Here is a 19,520-nt window from a genome sequence, read left to right on the forward strand (position 1 = left end):
AGCAACATAGGGATCACTTGCATCCTCCTTTCTTGGACCTTTCCTTTGGTGTTGTGAAGTGTTTGTCTGCTCATTTTCTTTTTGTCTATGAGGTATAACACTCGAAGTTGAGGCCTGCTCAGGAGAAAGGGGGGCAGTATGTTCCATAGCTCTCTTCTTGCTTCTTGTGTTATGAGCAACGAAATCCTGGTTTACATTACAATGCTCCTCCATCTAGTGATTCATAAAAGAGCAATCACCCTGCCTCTGAACATATGAGGCCTCCTTGGGATGATCTTCCTTGTATGATTGCTTTACTGCGGACTCCTGGATAGTTAGGGCCAAATAAGATTCTACCTTCTGACATAGGGAGTAGGCATAAGAATAGTTACATGAAGGACAAAAGTCTTTATCTTGGGCTAAGTTATTTTGAGAAACTAAAGCTCTATTCTGATTTGACCTTGAAGCAGCAACATGACTATTTTGCCTATTCTAATCAAAAGAGCTATTCCAATGATTAGGAGGCCTACCACCACTTGGGGCCTGATGTTGTAATTGGGGGGGCTTGCCACTTTGGGCTTGCTACCTTTCTAAGGCCACCACCTTGTTACTCATTTTTTGTATTAGAGAAAAACTATCCTCTAACCTCTTCCCTTGGTCCTTCAACTCCTTCCCCTACTCTTGCAATTTTTTATCCAGAGTCCTCTCTCTTTTATCTGTATTCAACACTAGACCTTGGAGCATTTCCTTGAGTTCATCTATTCTGTTTGAGGATGTGGAAGCTTGGGGAACTGGAGTAAGGGCTTGTGACATAGAAATCATAGGAAGGGGGGCTATTGCTGGTTGGTGGTTGGGAACATCAGGAAAGAAAGGCATAGGAGGCCTTGGAGCCAACTTTCCTCTTTGTATTAGGATGTTCTCAACTTTTATAGCTGTCTCATAAGCATTCGGTAATGTATCCCCTCCCATAGTTTGGATTGTAGTGGCAATGTCACTGTTGAAAGCTCTAAGGTAATGCAAGAAGGCATTACCAGGGGTAGGTTTCACTATAGTAGGTATTCTATCCCATGTCTTTTGGAATCTGTAATTAAAATCAGTCATACATTCATTGGGGGCTCTTTTTATTGTAGTCAGCTGCTCTAGTAGTGACAAATGGTCACTCTTATCCTCAAAATGTTTGCATAATCCTGCTTCTAGTCCATCCCAATCAGTTATGGAACCATGAGCTAAGCCTCTATACCACTGCAATGCTTTTCCTTTTAAGGATGAGGCTAGAAGTCTGACAGCAACATCATCTTCTGTAATACCATGAATATTGCAGACATTCGCTATCTCTTGGATATGCTCTAAAGGGGAAATAGAAGTTTCACCAGTAAAATCAGGTATACTTTTTAGTGCAGATACTGGTATATCATGTCTTTAGGCTAACAACAGAGGACTTCCACCATTAAAGGTGGCAAAAGCATGAACTCTTGGTTGTGCCATATAAACAAGTGTTCTATTGATGAGTTTTGATGGCAATCTAGGCTGAGTTCGAATAGTAGGGGGAGTAGAGACAGATCTTACAGGTATATCAACTGTTATTCTACCCCTAACTGGTGATAATGAAGTTCTAGTCCTTCTTCTCCTAGGATTTGAAAGAGAAAGCTCTTGATATTGAAATTTACCTCTAGAAGATGCCCTTTTTTCAATCCTGGGCATGAATCACTGCAAACTTGGTCTGGAACCAGACTTTTTTGATGTTCAGAGTCACCAAGTACTTGAAGAATCAGCCTCTTGAAGGCTTGAAAACTGAAGCCAACACTACTTCTTCAGCATTTATCTCTAGAATTCTTTCTTCTTGACACTAGTAGAGCTGAAATCTTCTGATATGAGTCCCACCAGGCATGCCAAAAACTGTTGTCACATAGGTTTGCACCCTTGTCCAAGGCCCATGTGCGAGGAAAACCTAGTGAAACATGGAAACAACCTCCAAGCTGTGGGACTTGAACTATGAGGTTGAGTCTCCAGAGAAGGATGGCTTCCTCTTACTGTCAGGGCGCACCTAACTATTCTCAGAAGAAAAAGGGAGAAAGAGAGCACGAAAGAAAATCTACCTAGTCTAATCTAAGGTGGTGATGCACCAAAATAGAGTGTTCAGACTCATTTTTGTCCATATATGCACTACAGAACTAGGGTAACATTCAAGGTTATACATCCATTCAGACTTATATTGACCAAAAGCCACATACAGATCAGGAGACCAATTGAATAACACCAGGAACAGAAGATTTCACTTGTATATTATTCCATAGGCCAAAGATAGATATTGTATGCAGACCACTGATCTCAACAATACATCAATGAGAGGCAAAATGCTACACATACACGTTGATGGCTGAAAGAGATGATACATGATTTTTTATCTAGCTTAGAGACAAAGGGATTTTACACTGCAAGTCTGTAAGCAGTAGCAGAGAAAATTAGGAAGAGTCAACCCTAAGAATAGATCACCAAATTGCCTTTATAGATTAGGCATAACTGAAGATTTCTGCATTATATTCACTTCTCACCTACTGGCATTAACTTTCCATCCCAAGAATCCAATCAAAGATCTGATTAAACATGGCCTGCATACCAAGAAATTTGATATCCCTCTGAGAAAGAGCCTGGAGAAGACAGGAACGACACCACAACATTCCTTGACATGGTAGATGGATCGACCAAATGGATGGAGTGTCTTTCTGCGCTTGGCATTCATTTCGAGTTGGTAGCAATTAATCCCACTATCAAATTGTGGAAAAACCCAAATTTCTCATCATTCATGATTTGTGCACCCATCAAGATCGATTAGTCAAACAGGCTCGACGAGCCAACTGGGCCATGCAGGCCAATCACACCTTCGATCTCGCCACCCTGGCAGTCTCTTACATTTGACTGGGTGCTTACCACCCTTTTCGTGTGACTAGGCGCTATGTCGCTATCGAAAAAGTCTTCGAAGATCTTGATAGCACCATAGCACCTAAGGGTTTCAACCTGGCTACGCCACCTTTCATTATCTTGTTGTAACCTTACGTTAACTGCCATGTTGAATGTGACGATTGCAATGACTACCAACTGCCAACCATTTTACTTACTGCGCTTCCAAATTTGGGCCCACAAGGACACATGATGCATGGGCGCTAACTCGCTATCATAAAACTCGTGCGGCTTCTCCATGGCAAGATAGCGCTCGCTGTTGATCTTCGTGGATCTGACGGTCACAAAACTTGACCTCCCACGACCCTCCTTTTCTATTGATTCATCGAGCCTGCTGATACGTGGCATCTCCTTGTTGGTCTGTTGGTTACTTAAATCTGACTACATCGATGGCATGAAATGTGGGCCCACCAGGACATGTGGCACACGGGCACTATGTCGCCAATGTTAACTCCTGAGCAGTTCTCAATAGCGAGACAATGCCAGTTGTAGATCCCTACGGATCCAATGATCGTGAAGACTCGCCATTTGTTCTGAGACTACTGGGCCTGCTGGTACACTGTACACTGACTCATACACATGGCACCTTCCTATTTGGTTTGACGAAACACTAGTTGGCAACCCAAGACCTGATCTATAGAGTGACTATGTGTCAGCTAGGCGCTATGTCGCTATGTGAAAATTGAGACCAAATTCCCATAGCACCATAGTGCCCACTGACAGCATACCCTGAGATTTACATGTGTCCCCATCCAATTTTCCACGTCGACTGCACTTGCATGGCACCTGCTAGGACCTATCTGTCTAATCATTCCTTGCCACGGTGATCTTTCTATTTGGGCGCTATGTCGCCATCAAAAAATGCATTGGTTTTCCATTGGTGCAATGGTGCCTCACCATTTTTTGAAACCTCCAGGCCATGAAACTTTTGACCTACCGCACTCTGCGATCTGCAACTGTACCACACTCTGGATGACACCTGGCAATCCTTGGTGAGACTTGGTCCTGTCAATCCACATGGCGGATGGTTGCTAAGTCACCATGATAAAATTTGTGCATCTTCGCCATAGAGAGATGGCGCCATCCATTGATGCGACCCAATTTGATGATCATGAGGACTTGTCGTACCTCGTGCTTCCACCCTCCATGTCGATACACCTGGCATCGCCTTGAGACACGGCCCCACTGACACGCATCACCAGGGTGCGATGTCGCTATCATAACCCTCACACAACTCCTCCATAACATGATGGCGCTTACCATTGATCCGAGCTGATCTGACGGTGGTGATCATAAGCCCCGACTATGTTAGCCATGTCGACAGGAACTTTGACCTAGCACACGTGGTTCCTTTTGATTTGTCGCTGCAACACTTGATTCTGCCAGTCGTTGAAATCCCCATCCGATTTGCCACGTTGACTATTTTTGCCAGGCGCTATGTCGCTATGGAGATTTTTCGGCCGATATGCAATAGTGACATAGCGCCAAGGATGTCAAGAACCTTTTTTGACCCTCGAAATGCTGGACCCACCCCTGTAACGTTTCGTCAGGGCGTCATCATGCTATAATAAATATTGTGCATTTCTCTTATAGCGTGATGGTGCCAATCGTCAGTACCGCTTAGATCTGACGGCCAGAAACTTGTAGGTCGTAACATTAAAATACTAATTCGAGACTAACTGTTGCATGAGCCATGCTTTCAAATTTAAATTCTTGGTGGTAAAACCAGAGGTAACAGTGCATACTACATAGGAGAACATCAATAAGATCATAGCAATTTTGAGGCAAGACTTCTATATCATGGATGAGGTACAAGCATGGAGCAAGGATTTGCAAACTTTAAAAATCATAAAAGGTCAAAGCTACCACACTTTGATCGATGTATATACTGGAGAAGAGCTAAACATGATTGATGATTTGATAGAGAAGATAGTGGATGGCAATAAAGTCATGAAAACATTACATGAGGAGATCCATCAGCTCAAGGATCAAGCCCAAGAGAGAATTTTAGAAGCAAAAAAGTTGTACAGTGATGTATGCTTGGACATTTTTAAAGATGAAGAATGAGAGAAGCTATTACCAGTTGAGGTAGTAGTAGAGAATTTCAAGAAGACATTAGAGGATGCATCTAGTGATGAAGATATCAGGCAATCTTTTAGGACCAAAGAAGCATTGTTAGAGTTGGACACCAAACTCAAAGATTTTGTAGAAACTCAAATTGAGGTGGACAACTATAGATAGAAGGTAAAGGATAAATATGAGCCTTTAGATCTTCTAGATGTGGCCAAAATTACTAAGATCATAGAGAAATTCAAGGGTAAACATCCTAATATAGTTTTGGAATGAAGGAGAACAAAAGCTAGATGCCAGAATTTCAATTTTGACACTCAGTAAAATTTTGATTTTTTCACATACTCGAGGTCAGCAACTCTGTAGGTCCATAGCTCCATATTTTCATATAGGTCTGTAGGTGTGTAGGTACACAAGTCTGTAGCTCCACAATTTAGAGGTGCACTAACAGTTAACTACCAGTTTCAAAAATAGTGCCTTCCATGCATTAGAAATGCATTCTGATGGCAATTTAACTTTGACACACGCCTAGTGAAGGACCAGCTTCTATTTTTGGCACCTCCATGCACTTCCACTTTGATTGATGGCTTGCTCCTACTTTCTCTCTCATGCTTTCTCTATTTTTGACATATAAAGGGCTCATGCATCCAGTTAATGAATAAAATATGGATGGAGTCCCTCTAAGCACCAGATTAATTGTTAGTCTATATATATTTCATTTGTTTTAATGTTTTAAAATCATTTTATTGCATGAAGATATCTCTCACTCTCAACACAAATTGAGGAGACAATTTCTTATAAATACTCCATTGTAAAATGTAACAAGGGCTTCCATTATTATGCAATAAAATTATGCTTTTGGTCCTCACATTTGGAGTGTAGTGATTCTTGCCTGAATGTGTCATATTTTTGTGGATTTTATTCATGAGATTGTGATTGAGCCAAAGGTTTATTGTGTTATTTTTGGTTGTGCGGTCTTTTAGTTCTGGTGTTTGCTATAGATTTACAAATTTTTTTGACATAATGAGCTTGAGAAGAGATTACCTAATTGTGTTACCATAGATTTTTGTCTCACATGAGTGCACTTTCTATGGTCTTTTGATTTGATGAAAGGTGAAACATCATACAATTATTGATGTTTCTCACCAATGATTGCATCAGTGGATTCTAGGAAGTGCTGCTCCTATTTTCATTGGTTTTCTACCAATTTCTTCGAAAGTTTAACTCACAACATGTTGTTTTCTATAGCTTATGTCCATTTAGGATTTCAATTTCATGTTATTTGCTTTCAGTTTCATTATTTTCTTTGCTAACCCCTTGTTAGAATAGGAACTCGTTTTAATTGCACTGTTAGATTGTATTCATTAAAAAACCTAGAAAATACAAAAATATTGTTCTTTTGTGTGTTATTTTGAGATAGAAAATAGATTTACTTCATTCCAAGATAATAATAGAACCAGCAAAGGCCTCCTCATGAACAATCACATTTATCTTCAACTGAGTAGATTTTGGCATGTCGCAAGACAAATACTAAACCTTGGAGTTGATCCCAAAAGGATTAGCTTTTCAAGAGTGATATTGTGCAATGGATTCTTGTTGTTGAACTCGTGTAAAATGACTGCCTTACAAAAGTGGTTCTAGAAGGAGGGCCCCTTTTGACTCCTAGAAGGGAAGATAATTTATTAAAGTTTCAAAATTTTGCACTTTTATAATAATCTGCACTTCACAAATTTAGGTCTGCAACTCCACAACTTCATAGGTACATAGGTTGGTAGGTCCATAGTTATGCAAGTTCAAAATTTTGTGGCTTCATAGGTGCATAGGTGTGCAAAACTTCATGGTGTGCAAAATTTAGAATAGTGAGAAAGTGTACTTCTAGAGAGGTGTGCTTTTTCCAAAATTGATGCAAGTTTGGGGATATTGATCCAGAATCCCCACTTCAGCAAGCATTAAGATCAACACCAAATGCCCTAGAATTTCTAGAGCTTGCTCACTTTTGTAAGCCACATAGTGACAGAGGAATACCTTGAATCCAACCACTACCATTCAATATTTCATCATCTTCTTCTACTCCACCACCCATTCAACCACCAATTGACCTCCACATACTCCAATAGTCCCACCACCATCCCAACCACCTTTAGGTCCACAAAATCCTCCAATGGCCTTTTTTGCAAACATTGTAGACTCACCAATAAACTTGAGAGGTACACTCCATGACCTCCCAAAGAATTCTAAGAACTTTTTCCCAAGATTCATCTATGGTGAAACACAAACTGCTAAAGATCATGTCAAAGTTTTCAAAGAAATGTGCAATCACAAACAAGTTGATAATAAGGACATGGTTCTTTTTTTATTTCACTACTCTTTGGAAGAAATTTCTTTCAATTGGTACATCAATTTTCCACCTAGACGCATTCAAAAGATTATTTTTGGAACAATTCAAAACATTCATCAATCTAGCTATGATACATCAACAATTCATATCAATCAAAAGGGACATAGCTGAGATAGTTTCATGCTTCAACCATCACTTTCATATGGACTACCAAAATTTGGAAATGCCATACACCATACTGATTAAAGCCGCTATTTAGATTTATTTGAATGCTATGGACCCTCTTATCGTGATCTTTCTAAGAAAACTTCTTGCAATGAATATTGACACATTGGATAAAGTCTTTGTAGAAGTGATCATGTTCATTAAGCAATCCAATCCTAATGGAGGAGGAATGATGCTTCTAGCACAAGTCATCCCTACAATACCAACATACCTCATGGGATCACCCACCATGCCTTGCAAATTCATACCTATGAATCCAATTCTATTAGAATAGGCACCAACTCCACAAGCTCAAGTGATAACATATCTAGGGTATGAGCCTCCAAAAAAAAATTTCTTTGAATAGAAAGCAACAATTCCTATGGAAATGGATAACAATCTTATTTTAGAAGTTGGTCAAATGAAGAAGACTATGTCACAAATGAACAATGAGTTGACACATCTTAGGTTGTCACAAGGACAAAATAACAACTTCCAAAGAAATAATGTTGGCCCCTATAACAAAAATTTTGGTTAGAATTACAATAGGAACTTCAATGGGAATAACAACAACAATGCAGGACATAATGGTGGAGAAAACAACTTCAATCCTCCTAATCACAATAATGGCTTCCAAAGGAGAAACTAAAAATGGAACACTCAATTGAATAATGGAAGCATTCCTGCTAACAACAACAACAATGTACAATATGCTGATATCAATCAGTATGATGATAGCCAAAATATGCCTAACAACAATGGTTCATACTGCAATGGTAATTAGGAGGTGAATCAAAACTCATAAGTAAATTACAATCCTCCTCATGTTTAATTCAATGCTATGCTATTGGAATCCTATGATTTTGCATAGAATGCACAAGTGGAACAACTATTAGGCAAGGAATTCTCATTCTTGTTTAGCTAGGAACCTGACCTTCAACATGATGAGACATTTGCCTTTTGAAATCATAATTGGAATACATAAAATTTTAGAAATAGAAAGGATCCATTGACAGATGGGATTCCTCTAGGTTTTCAACCAACTCCACCTGATCCAAGAGCAAGTAACAATTTGCCACTGGTAAGACTAGTGTAGGGAGGACAACAATATTAGAATCAAGTTAATGTACCAAAAATATTGGAGAACCTCACTTGGTCCACTGAAAAGTACAATGTAGTAGAAGATTTGAAGAAAACTAAAACCAATATGTCCATGTTTGACATGTTACAGAATTGTCCACAACAAAGAGAAGCACACATAAAGACATTGGATAATACAAAGGTTTCCCACAATACAAATGATGTCGCTCAAAAGATAGTGCCGCAACAAGTAAATGCTATAGAAGGGATGCCCACTATGTTCAAAGACAAAGTTGAGGTACCCCCATTTTTGCTTAGCATCAAGATATATGGGAAGAACCTTTATAATTGCCTCATTGATTCAAGAGCTTCATGTAATGTGATGCCATTATCAATAGCTCAAAGGCTAGGAGTTAGTCCTCAACCCTCTAATCGAGTGGTGATACAATTGGATAAAACAAAGGTAAAAGTCATTGGTATATTGAAAGATGTGTAGATAGAGTTAACAATTGACCCACAGATCTAGAATTTTATTGACATACATGTGGTAGATATCCCAAAAATTTGTGGATTTATTCTAAGTAGAGAATGGATGAAATTTTTGAGAGGATGATTTTCTACAGACTTCACTCAATTATGGTTGCCATGGAAAGGATTGAGCAATCAAATCAAGATAGATATTGAGCCCAAATTGAAAATAATGATCATAGATTACAATGCCTTGAATAAGATAGCATTCTTACAATTAGATTTGGCTTCATACAAAGTGATGGTATTGGATATGGTTCCAAACAATACACTTCAAGATCAAAAAGAAGAATCTAAGGTACCAATACCCAAAAGTGAAACCATGACATAGTTCATAGAAAATATGGTGACTAATTTACAATGTTTAGGAGAGGAAGTTGATCCTAGCATCCTCCTCCTTCTAAGATTTTGTCAATTACACAAAGTTAGTCACTTTGAATTTGAATGTTCATCATGTCAAGAAGCAATTGCTAAGGTATTGACCCACATGATGGAAAACAAGGATACAAAAACATCAACAGATGAGCTCACAGAAAGTCAAAATTCTATGAACTCATCCCACCTTGTTGAAAAGACTAAAGAAAAAAGTGAAGACCTAAATGTGTCATACAGTGATACCTCTTTAGATGGTGGAGGTTTTTCTTCTCCTCATCCAAGGATGATCAAAGTCCAAAGAAGAAGATGATATGTGAAAGGTAAAGGATGGACTTCAGTAGTCATTCATTTTTAAACCTAAAGTTGAGGAAATCAAAGATCTGATAGGGTAAATTCAAGAAAAACACACAATTCCTCTATCTATAGATTATGAAGGGGACTCATCAAGTCCTGCAAAAGGAAAGTTACAATGGGTCCCTAAGGAAAAATCATTCAAGGCTCAAGTGAAAGAGAAGTTAAGGATGAATAAGCATAATGTTAGAAAACCCAAGGAAAATGCAATTTGGACACTTCGCTTCAATAGTTCTAGGTGGAAGATGGGAGCCAGTGCAGGTATCAAATTGGTCAACCCAAAAAGTAGGTCTTTCTATGTCACGTATCAATTAAAATTTATATGCATTAACAATGCTATAGAATATGAGTCATTAATATGAGGACTCCTCTTTGCACTGGAGAAAGGAGTCACAGCTCTTAAAATTGAAGGGCATTCCCAATTGGTCATACGACAAGTAAAATCCATATACTCTTGCAATGACAAAATATTACTTGCTTACAAGAAAAGGGTATGGGATATATTGGATGACTTTGAAGCCTTAAACATCAAGTCCATTCCAAGAAGAAAGAACATGGTAGTGAATTCTCTCACCATCTCAGCTAGTGCATTGCAACCAGTTGAAAGAACCAAGTTGAAAAGACTTTCAGTAGAATTGTTGCTATTCCATCCATCCTTGATAATATCACAAACTTTCAAGTCTTTCAAGATGATCAACATATACTTGAGTTTATCATGTGTAGTTGATATTTTGAGGGACAAGAAATTGATGATACACCAAATGACAGACCTGAAGATAATGGACTTGAAGATGAAGATGGGATTTTGTATTTAAAAACTAACACTATTCCAAAGGGAATGGTTGAACTTGAAGGTATCTTTGACTGTGATGAATCAACACTCAATAAAAGGGAAACCTATAGGACTAGAAAATGGGCTAATGCATAACATACTATGAGAAAATCACAAACTCAATCAATATACATTAATACCCACTAGTCTACCATGAAAGCCAAGTTAATCAAAAGAAGAAAACAATGTTAAAACTCCCTCTTTTCATTTGTAGCTCTCATGTCCTTCTTTCTTCTCCAAATTATTGTAGCTCCAAATTTCCTATAATGCACACAATTATGAAGCAAAAGCCTATAGTGATAATAATGCTATGAGAATACTTGAAGTTGTGATTTTAGCTTGAGAGAAATGGTATGAAAATGCAAAGAAACTAGGGATGAGAAATGAGAGGAAGAATACTCATTTTATAATCAACATGGAGGATGAGAGCATTGGATTTGTCACCCTTAGATATGCGATGTGGCAAGAGATTCCTTTGAGAATCCATGACACATATGACAAAAGATGCCAAATGTAGGATTCTATGATGCATGGAAGTCAAACTTGGCTAAATGTGGAAGAGAATCTATGATGCATCATAAGACACCTCAACCCACTTAAAGCCAAGAATCTATGAAAAAGAAGCCAAATATGGACATGTGTAAGAGAATAAGAATATTGGATTATGACATATCTTAGCCAAGTGGCAAAGAAGAATCTACGAGGTGTCATACCAAAGTATCATGATGATGTCAATATTTTGTAGAATATTTGAATTAAAAATCCTTTATTCCACAAAATAGGAATTACTAAAAAATGGAATTAATGGATGAAAATGTGACTTAGGAAATTAAGAATTTCCATGGTTTGCAAATGATGAACCAATTAATTAATAAAATTAATTCATTGAGGATGATAATTAGGAAGAATAATTAGTAAGAAAGATAGGGTTAAATTATGGATTATTTAAACCTATAGAGAAAATTAGTAAATAATTGGCCAAAATTGATTAAATAAGTGTGACAGTATCCTTTGATAAAAAATGAGATGATGGTACAGATTGAATAGGATGATGATAGGTAGACCAAAGCCATGGTCAAATTGATTGATTGATTGAAATTGATAACATGCCAAGGACACATGACATGAACTAAAGATACATAACATTTAACAGATATTATAAATGCTACAAGATTGAGATTGATTGATAAGGTTGATTATAATTGTTGGAATAATGATACATTTGTCATTAGTTACAACACTTTTTTGATTATGAATGCTTACCGAGTTCATCACTCAGTTTACAGTTCATACCGAGCATTCGTTGGTTACCAAGTATGTTCAGCAGTATTTATCGAGTCAGGAAGGTAAACAAAGGTTTTAGTGTTTACCGAGTCAAAAAGGTAAACAAAGGTTTTAGAGTTTACCGAGTTAGAAAGGTAAACAAAGGTTTTAGTGTTTACCAAGTCAGGAAGGTAAACGAAGGTTTTAATGTTTACCGAGTTAGAAAGGTAAACGAAGGATTTAGTGTTTACCGAGTCAGGAAGGTAAACAAAGGATTTAGTATTTACCGAGTCAAGAAGGTAAATGAAGGTTTCAATGATTACCAAGACAGAAAGGTAAAAGAAGTATTCAGTGCTTACCAAGTGAATCGAAGGAGTTAGTTTCTATCGAGTGACACAATGTTTACCGAGTCACCAGTGGTTACCAAGTTCCAAGCTACTCAGAGTGATTAGTATGGACCGAGCCCCTACCTCTACCGAGTGCATGAAGATGCCGTGTAATGTAGTGGATGCCGAGTGTCAGAAGGTCACCGAGTGAGTTTGAGGAACCTGAGTTTTCCACTATCTGGCCGACTCAGTAATGTTTTATCCACTTGTGTTTGGCCGACCTTGTTGCTGTAAATATTGGAATGGTATATATGTAATGTATTGTGCCATTTGCAATATAGAAGAAAATGATGAAGATAAGTAACAATGAAGTAAGAGTGAATTGAAAGAGAATCAACAACGGAGTATTCAACAAGGTTATCAAGGAGCAGCAAAGATATATCCATAACATCAAGTGATCAGTACATAAGATCTAATCAGCAAACCAGTTGCAAGCAGATCCACTGCTTCATCCTAACAGGTGAATCAATTTTGTAAATCCTTTAACAGGGTAGACTTAACAGTCTTTTGTAAATCTCCTAATAGAGTGCATACTTCATTGTATGTTTGTAAATCCTCTAACAAGGTGGATCTAGCAGTCCTACTTGCTCCTAACAGGGAAGATCACTAGAAGTGATCATTGTAAGCCTTAACCGGCCAACTTTATACTGCAGTATTGAAGTTTCATGGGCATCATCCCCACCCCAATTTTACTTTCAATTTGAAAGGTTTATGGGTCACCAAATCAGTGTGTTAATCTTTTCATGCATTCAGTAAAGTAGATGAATGAATGGTGAATTTGTTATTATGCTAAATTGGTTTAAATTTTAAAGCTTACTGATTCACCCCTCCCCTCTCAGTAACTTTGTTAGTCCTGAATATTTCCAACAATTGGTATCAGAGCTTTGTGGTTCTCAAGACAGAGCTTGACAGCTTGAGAAAAGATCAAAGACAATGGAGATATTCAGACTTGACAAAACTATTGAGAATGAGAAGCTAGATTTGGAGATGGCCATGGTTCAACTCAAAGAAGCAAAGGAACATCTTTCTCAATCCCTAAAAAGAAGAAAGGAACTTGCAAGACAAATAAATGACCATTTTTATGTTGAAGAAAGGATTGAAGATTTGTTCACATCAAGTAATTCAGAAGAAGCTGACAAAGCAATCAAAGAACTTTTAGAAAAGAATGGATCTCTGCAAGAAGAGGTAAGAAAGCTTAAAAGAGAGCAAGAAATACAGTCAATTAGGCTATGTGAAGTTTTGGAACAAAGAAACAAAGCACGAGAAGAATTGGAAGATAGAAGTCATGAAACTCAAAATCGATCCCTTGAACATGAAGATCTAGCAGATCAACTATCCAATGCAAATGAAGAAATCAGGATTCTCAGAGCACAAAATGAAAGTCTACAGAATGACTTAAGAACTGAGAGACAAACCAATGAAAGCTTGGAAAATGATCTAAAAATTGAAAAACAAGTCAATGAAAGGATGATGAAATCTCAAGCAGACATGAATCAATTGAATCAACAAAATGAGCATAATTTCTATAAGCAAAAAGGTAAAACTGGTCTTGGATACAAGGAAGAAGGTGAATCTTCTAAACAAGGTACTCAAAGGAATCAAAGACCCACTTGTAATCATTGTGGCAAGATAGGTCATACATCTAACAAATGTTGGAGTAATGGTAAAGGTAAATTCAATGGCAAATGTTTCAATTGCAATCAGCATGGTCACAAAGCCAATGAATGCAAGGAGAAACTAAAGTTTGAAGGCAAGTGTCACAAATGCAATAAACAAGGACATAAGGCATCTGAATGTAGATCAAAATCACTCAATTCAGCAGAACAAATTGTCAAAGAAATATTCGGTTGGGATTACAATACTTGGTGTAGATGTCACTATTGTGGAGAATATGGACACATAGGAACAAACTGTAGAAGGCATCACCTAAGGAAGAAAGATACAACCATAAGATGCTATACTTGTACTGAACTTGGTCATATAGCCAAGAATTGCATGAATATAGGAAAGGTTGAAGATGAAAAGAAAACTAGAGCTGATAATATTCGAAAGAAAATGAAACAACAGTGGATTCTTAAGTCTACCGAGCAAGAAAATTCAAATGATGGAAATGTCACTCTAGAAATGGGTGACTCCACCATATCTAATTAAGACTTATCAAGAAGGATAAGGGACTACATCTTCAAGCCATATCCTAGGCAATTCTAGAAAAAAGGAGTGGAAATGATAAATTAGTATTGCAGATACAAGTCATAATTCACAGTGTCGCATCTACCAAGTAAGGTTGATTTTCAGACTTTACCAAGCTTGGTCGGGAAGATAAGAAAGGTTTTGTGTGTTCACCGAGCTACAAGGTTTACCGAGTAAGTTGGTGACTATTTATAAAACCCTAATTCTCAGCTACCTACATACTCGAGCATTAATGACAGGATTTCGATCAAAAAGGCAAAATTTGATCTCATTTTTTATCGCGAATTCAGAGTTCACAGAGCAAATATATTTTCAAGTGCATCCAAGTGAGTTCAAGTGATTTGAAGTGATTTTCTAGCAAAGAAATTGTGTTACAAAATTGTTCTCTTACCGAGTAGCAATGGCATCCACAAGCACCAGTGGCAGCAAGGCAAAGAGAGGTTCTGAAATTCTTGTGAAGGGAGTCGAATGGAAGGCGCCCAATTTCAAAATTGTTCCTACCATCGCTGAAACACTCAACCCGCATGGAGCTCAATCACAGATCCCTCCAAAGGTACTTCTAATCAATGATATTCATACTCATTTCAAGTGTACTGTGCAAGAAATAGGGACACTAGATATGGATAGTACCCTAGCCAAGTTATGTGTGGATGGAACCCTAAAACCTGAGTTCAAACATTTGGAAACCAAAGGCTTAACCCATATCCCGCATCTGCCAAGGAGTTTCCAAGTGAAATGGGTGAGGTATATCTTAAGCCATGTGCATAATGGACAATTTTGGTTAGAACAACCCATCCTCATAACAAAGAAGATGATCCACAAGATCATAGGCTTACCAATGTTGACCAAAGCCAAAACCACCAAAAACCCTAGGTCGAGATGAACTTCAGAAATTAACCCAAGCCGAATGGGATGGCAGAGGTTTAAAGCTCAACAATGTTTCAGATATAGAACTGAAATTTGGTATTTGTGTTATTGGATACAAACTGTATAGTTCTAGCAAGCTGAATAGTGTACCTTGTGAGGCTATAGATTTGGCATATAAAATTGTAAAGAAAAATATGGAGTTTGACCTAGCTGATGTGCTATTAAAACAATTCAATAAAAACATGGATAACATAAGGACTGCAAAGACAAACCCTTGTAAATTTGGTTCTTTGCTAGTTTGTTTATTTTTCTATGTATAGAAATTCTTTCCATCTAAGGGTGCAGTTGTATGGAGGAAAGATACTCCAATTTTGTATCAAATAAACGAATTCATAGCAGAAATGGGTATGAATTTTGACAAAGTAATGGATAATTATTTTGAAGATTTCAAGGAAAGGATGAACAACAGATTCAGAATACCTCCAAAACTTGTTGAAGAGTATAAGGATGATGTCTATTTCATGGTTGACTGTGACAAAGTTTACATCCAGGTAGTCAAACCCAAAGTGGCATGGGTAAAACCATTGCCCTATGAGCTAAATATTGACGATGCTAGAGATATCATTGAGGCACTGGTAAATGAACCAGTGGATCCCAAGTTGCCTACATTTGGAATGTATGAAGAGGAAAAGGTTAGAATAGAGCTTGAAATCAAGCTTCCTCAAGCAATCTCTAAAGGCGGGAGAAAGATAGAAAAGCTAAAAGCTGATACTGGACCTCTCATGATAACAGAAGGGAGAGGAGAAGATGAAGAAAAGGAAGAAGAAGAAGAGCCTCAACGAAAGAAAGTTAAGGTGATAATAACCAAACCTACAAAGCAAACCACTGCAGTATTCTCCAGGAGAACAAGACAGGGAAAGAAGGAACCTGTATTTGTTAAGCCTCCACTCACCTTTGAAGCAAGACTAAAGCAATTAGATGAAGGAGGTAGCTTCACAAACTTCAAAGCATTAAAGTTTGAAACCAGAACAGAATAGGAGAAAATGTAGATTGAGGATCTGGTACTGAAAAAAATGGGTAAATGGAAATACTCCCCAGACCAGATAGCCTCTCAGATCTCCAAAGAGCTATTGGAAAGATTGCAACCAAGATGGGAAGCTACAACCAAGACTGTCAAAGACATTTATGAGCAGACCTTGAGGAATCTCCTGCCAAGTCTCTCTAATGCTGAAGTGAAGAAATCACTGAAAGATCACGAAGGTAACATGATGATTAGATTCCACACCTATTTGATACTTGTCAATGATATTGAGCATGTGGTAAATGATGCAACAAACATGTGGAAAAATATCTATCATCTACACAAACCCAGTGAAGATACTGTTGAAATCATGGACAATGACAACAGTGATGATAATGATGATGATGATGAGGGTGATGATATTGAAGATATTCTAGGGGATCTCCATTCAATAATGTTAGAAGTTGAAGAAGAAGCTAGAAAAGAAATTGAGGAAGAAGTAGCCGAAAAAGAAATGGAGGAAGAAGAAGAAGATGAACAAGACAAAGAGGAAGAAGATCCAATAAAAATTGCAGCTGATGTCATTGCCTCCCTTCCTCACTCTCCACCAAAGACTGTAAAATCTACTATGGAGATAGGATCTTCAAGCAAGATTGTGAGCACAACAGAGACATCCATTGCTCAATTTTCAGCTGTCTCCTCTCAGCTCCAGGTTTCTGCAATGCAAGTGCCAAGCACTTCATCTATCGAGCTAGTAGTCACTTCTTCAGTTATCGAGCTTCCAAGCACATCATCAACCATCGAGTCATCCATTACAACAGCCACTTCACCGAGTGTATCTCTTCCACCTGTAGCTTGTACAGTGAGTCTTCCAAGTTTCATATCAATTTTGTCTTCCTCAGCCACATTGGCCCCAATTTTTGCTCCAATCAATTCTCCAACTGTAAATATACCAATATGTACATCATTTTTGGGAAGTATATCAAGTTTTGATATAGCCAAAACTTTTCTTAGTTTACCTTTAGTTGGTCCCATTCTAGTTTTGACAGCCAGTCCAGCATCATCAACTATTGTTTCAATTTCAAAAGGAAAAGGTGCAGTCACTGCAGAAAAACCGAAGAGATACATGTTTTCCAGTAAGGCAGTAGATGAAGAAATAGATCTGGATAAGGAAATTGACATTCCTAAGATAGATCTAGATACTGCATCAATTGATGAAATGAGAATGATCAGTTAGCTATTAGAGCAGAAGGCTAAGCAAAAATAGCTCAGGCATGAAAGAGACTAGGAATATAGCATTATTGAAAGTGCTAAAAACATAATAACTGAGGCTATAGGTGTTGATGTGGATTCATCTCAACACATTTTGTTACAACTAGAAGAAGCAGTGAATAAATTCAATGAGGATATCTCAGGACAAGAAAAATTAATAGAGAAAGCAGAAAAGAAATTTGAATATAAAGTGCTTGAGCACATTGCTCAGCACTTAGCAATAAAACAGGTTGAATTAACCTCAATTTTGTCTGACATTGAAAATTCTTTTAATAATGTAACCTTACTTTTTGCAAAACTTTGTGATGTTACTGAGTATACAAAGGAATTAAAAGAAAAGTTGAATAAAATTGATGCGGATATGAAGGTCAGTGCCCAAATGCTGCAATTTGACCACAGTGCAAGTTCATCCCATCATCTGAGAATCAAATTTTTGTCAGAGAAATAGGCAAAATTGCTGAGAGAGGAAGCAAGGATCAGGTCTACTCTGATTGACATCCAGAATATGATCCTTCCTATCATGAACACAATGCAGAAGCACATTGCATATTCAAAAACATTGATCCATGAAAATAATTTCTCTGTTGCAGACCATGTGATTGAACTTTCTATAGAAGTTCAAGTAGCTCTCTCCACATGTAAATTCCTGCAAGACAATTGGGATAAAACTCTGCAACTAATTCTTCAGGTCCATTCTGAGTTTATCACACATTTTGGTGCCTCCATGTAAATACATTCTTTATTCTTTGGCATTATTGTCAAAAAGGGGGAGAAAGAAATATATAGAGGAAAATTAGAAAATCAGACACAAAAGGGGAGAAGGTAATAGAGGAAAATCAGAAAATCAGACACAAAAGGGGAGAAGGTAATAAAGTAATAAAGAATAAAGTCATAAAACTCATGTAAAAACCTTGTGTATATTGTATGGGGGAGTTATATGTAAGGTAGCCCATGTATATTCAGCACACAGCATAGCAAAATCAAATCAGTTTTGTCAGATCTTGTATATAAATTTTGGCTCATAAGTGTTTTTGTCACTAATACCAAAGGGGAAGATTGTTGGAATAATGATACATTTGTCATTAGTTACAACACTTATTTGATTCTGAATGCTTACTGAGTTCATCACTTAGTTTATAGTTCATACCGAGCATTCGTTGGTTACTAAGTATGTTTAGCAGTGTTTACCGAGTCAGGAAGGTAAACAAAGGTTTTAGTGTTTACCGAGTCAGAAAGGTAAACAAAGGTTTTAGTTTTTACCGAGTCAGAAAGGTAAACAAAGGTTTTAGTGTTTATCGAGTCAGGAAGGTAAACAAAGGTTTTAATGTTTACCGAGTCAGAAAGGTAAACGAAGGATTTAGTGTTTCCCGAGTCAGGAAGGTAAATGAAGGATTTAGTATTTACCGAGTCAGGAAGGTAAATAAAGGTTTCAGTGATTACCAAGATAGAAAGGTAAAAGAAGTATTCAGTGCTTACCAAGTGAACCAAAGGAGTTAGTTTCTACCGAGTGACACAATGTTTACTGAGTCACCAGTGGTTACCAAGTTCCAAGCTACTCAGAGTGATTAGTATGGACCGAGCCCCTACCTCTACCAAGTGCATGACGATGTCGTGTAATGTAGTGGATGCCAAGTGTCAGAAGGTCACCGAGTGAGTTTGAGGAACCTGAGTTTTCTACTATCTGGCCGACTCAGTAATGTTTTGTCCACTTGTGTTTGGCTGACCTTATTGCTGTAAATATTGGAATGGTATATATGTAATGTATTGTTCCATTTGCAATATAGAAGAAAATGATGAAGAGAAGTA

General features: G+C 37.6%; 1 pseudogene; it reads left to right on the forward strand.

Moving 5' to 3' along the window:
- The first annotated feature begins 3,416 nt into the window (after nucleotides 1-3,416).
- The window catches only part of LOC149552225 (BAG family molecular chaperone regulator 1-like), a 79,908-nt pseudogene continuing 63,804 nt past the window's right edge, over nucleotides 3,417-19,520 (forward strand).

Source organism: Cupressus sempervirens, chromosome 6 (assembly GCF_028749045.1).
Source record: "Cupressus sempervirens isolate cs-2001-9-10 chromosome 6, ASM2874904v1, whole genome shotgun sequence".
Lineage (NCBI taxonomy): Eukaryota > Viridiplantae > Streptophyta > Pinopsida > Cupressales > Cupressaceae > Cupressus > Cupressus sempervirens.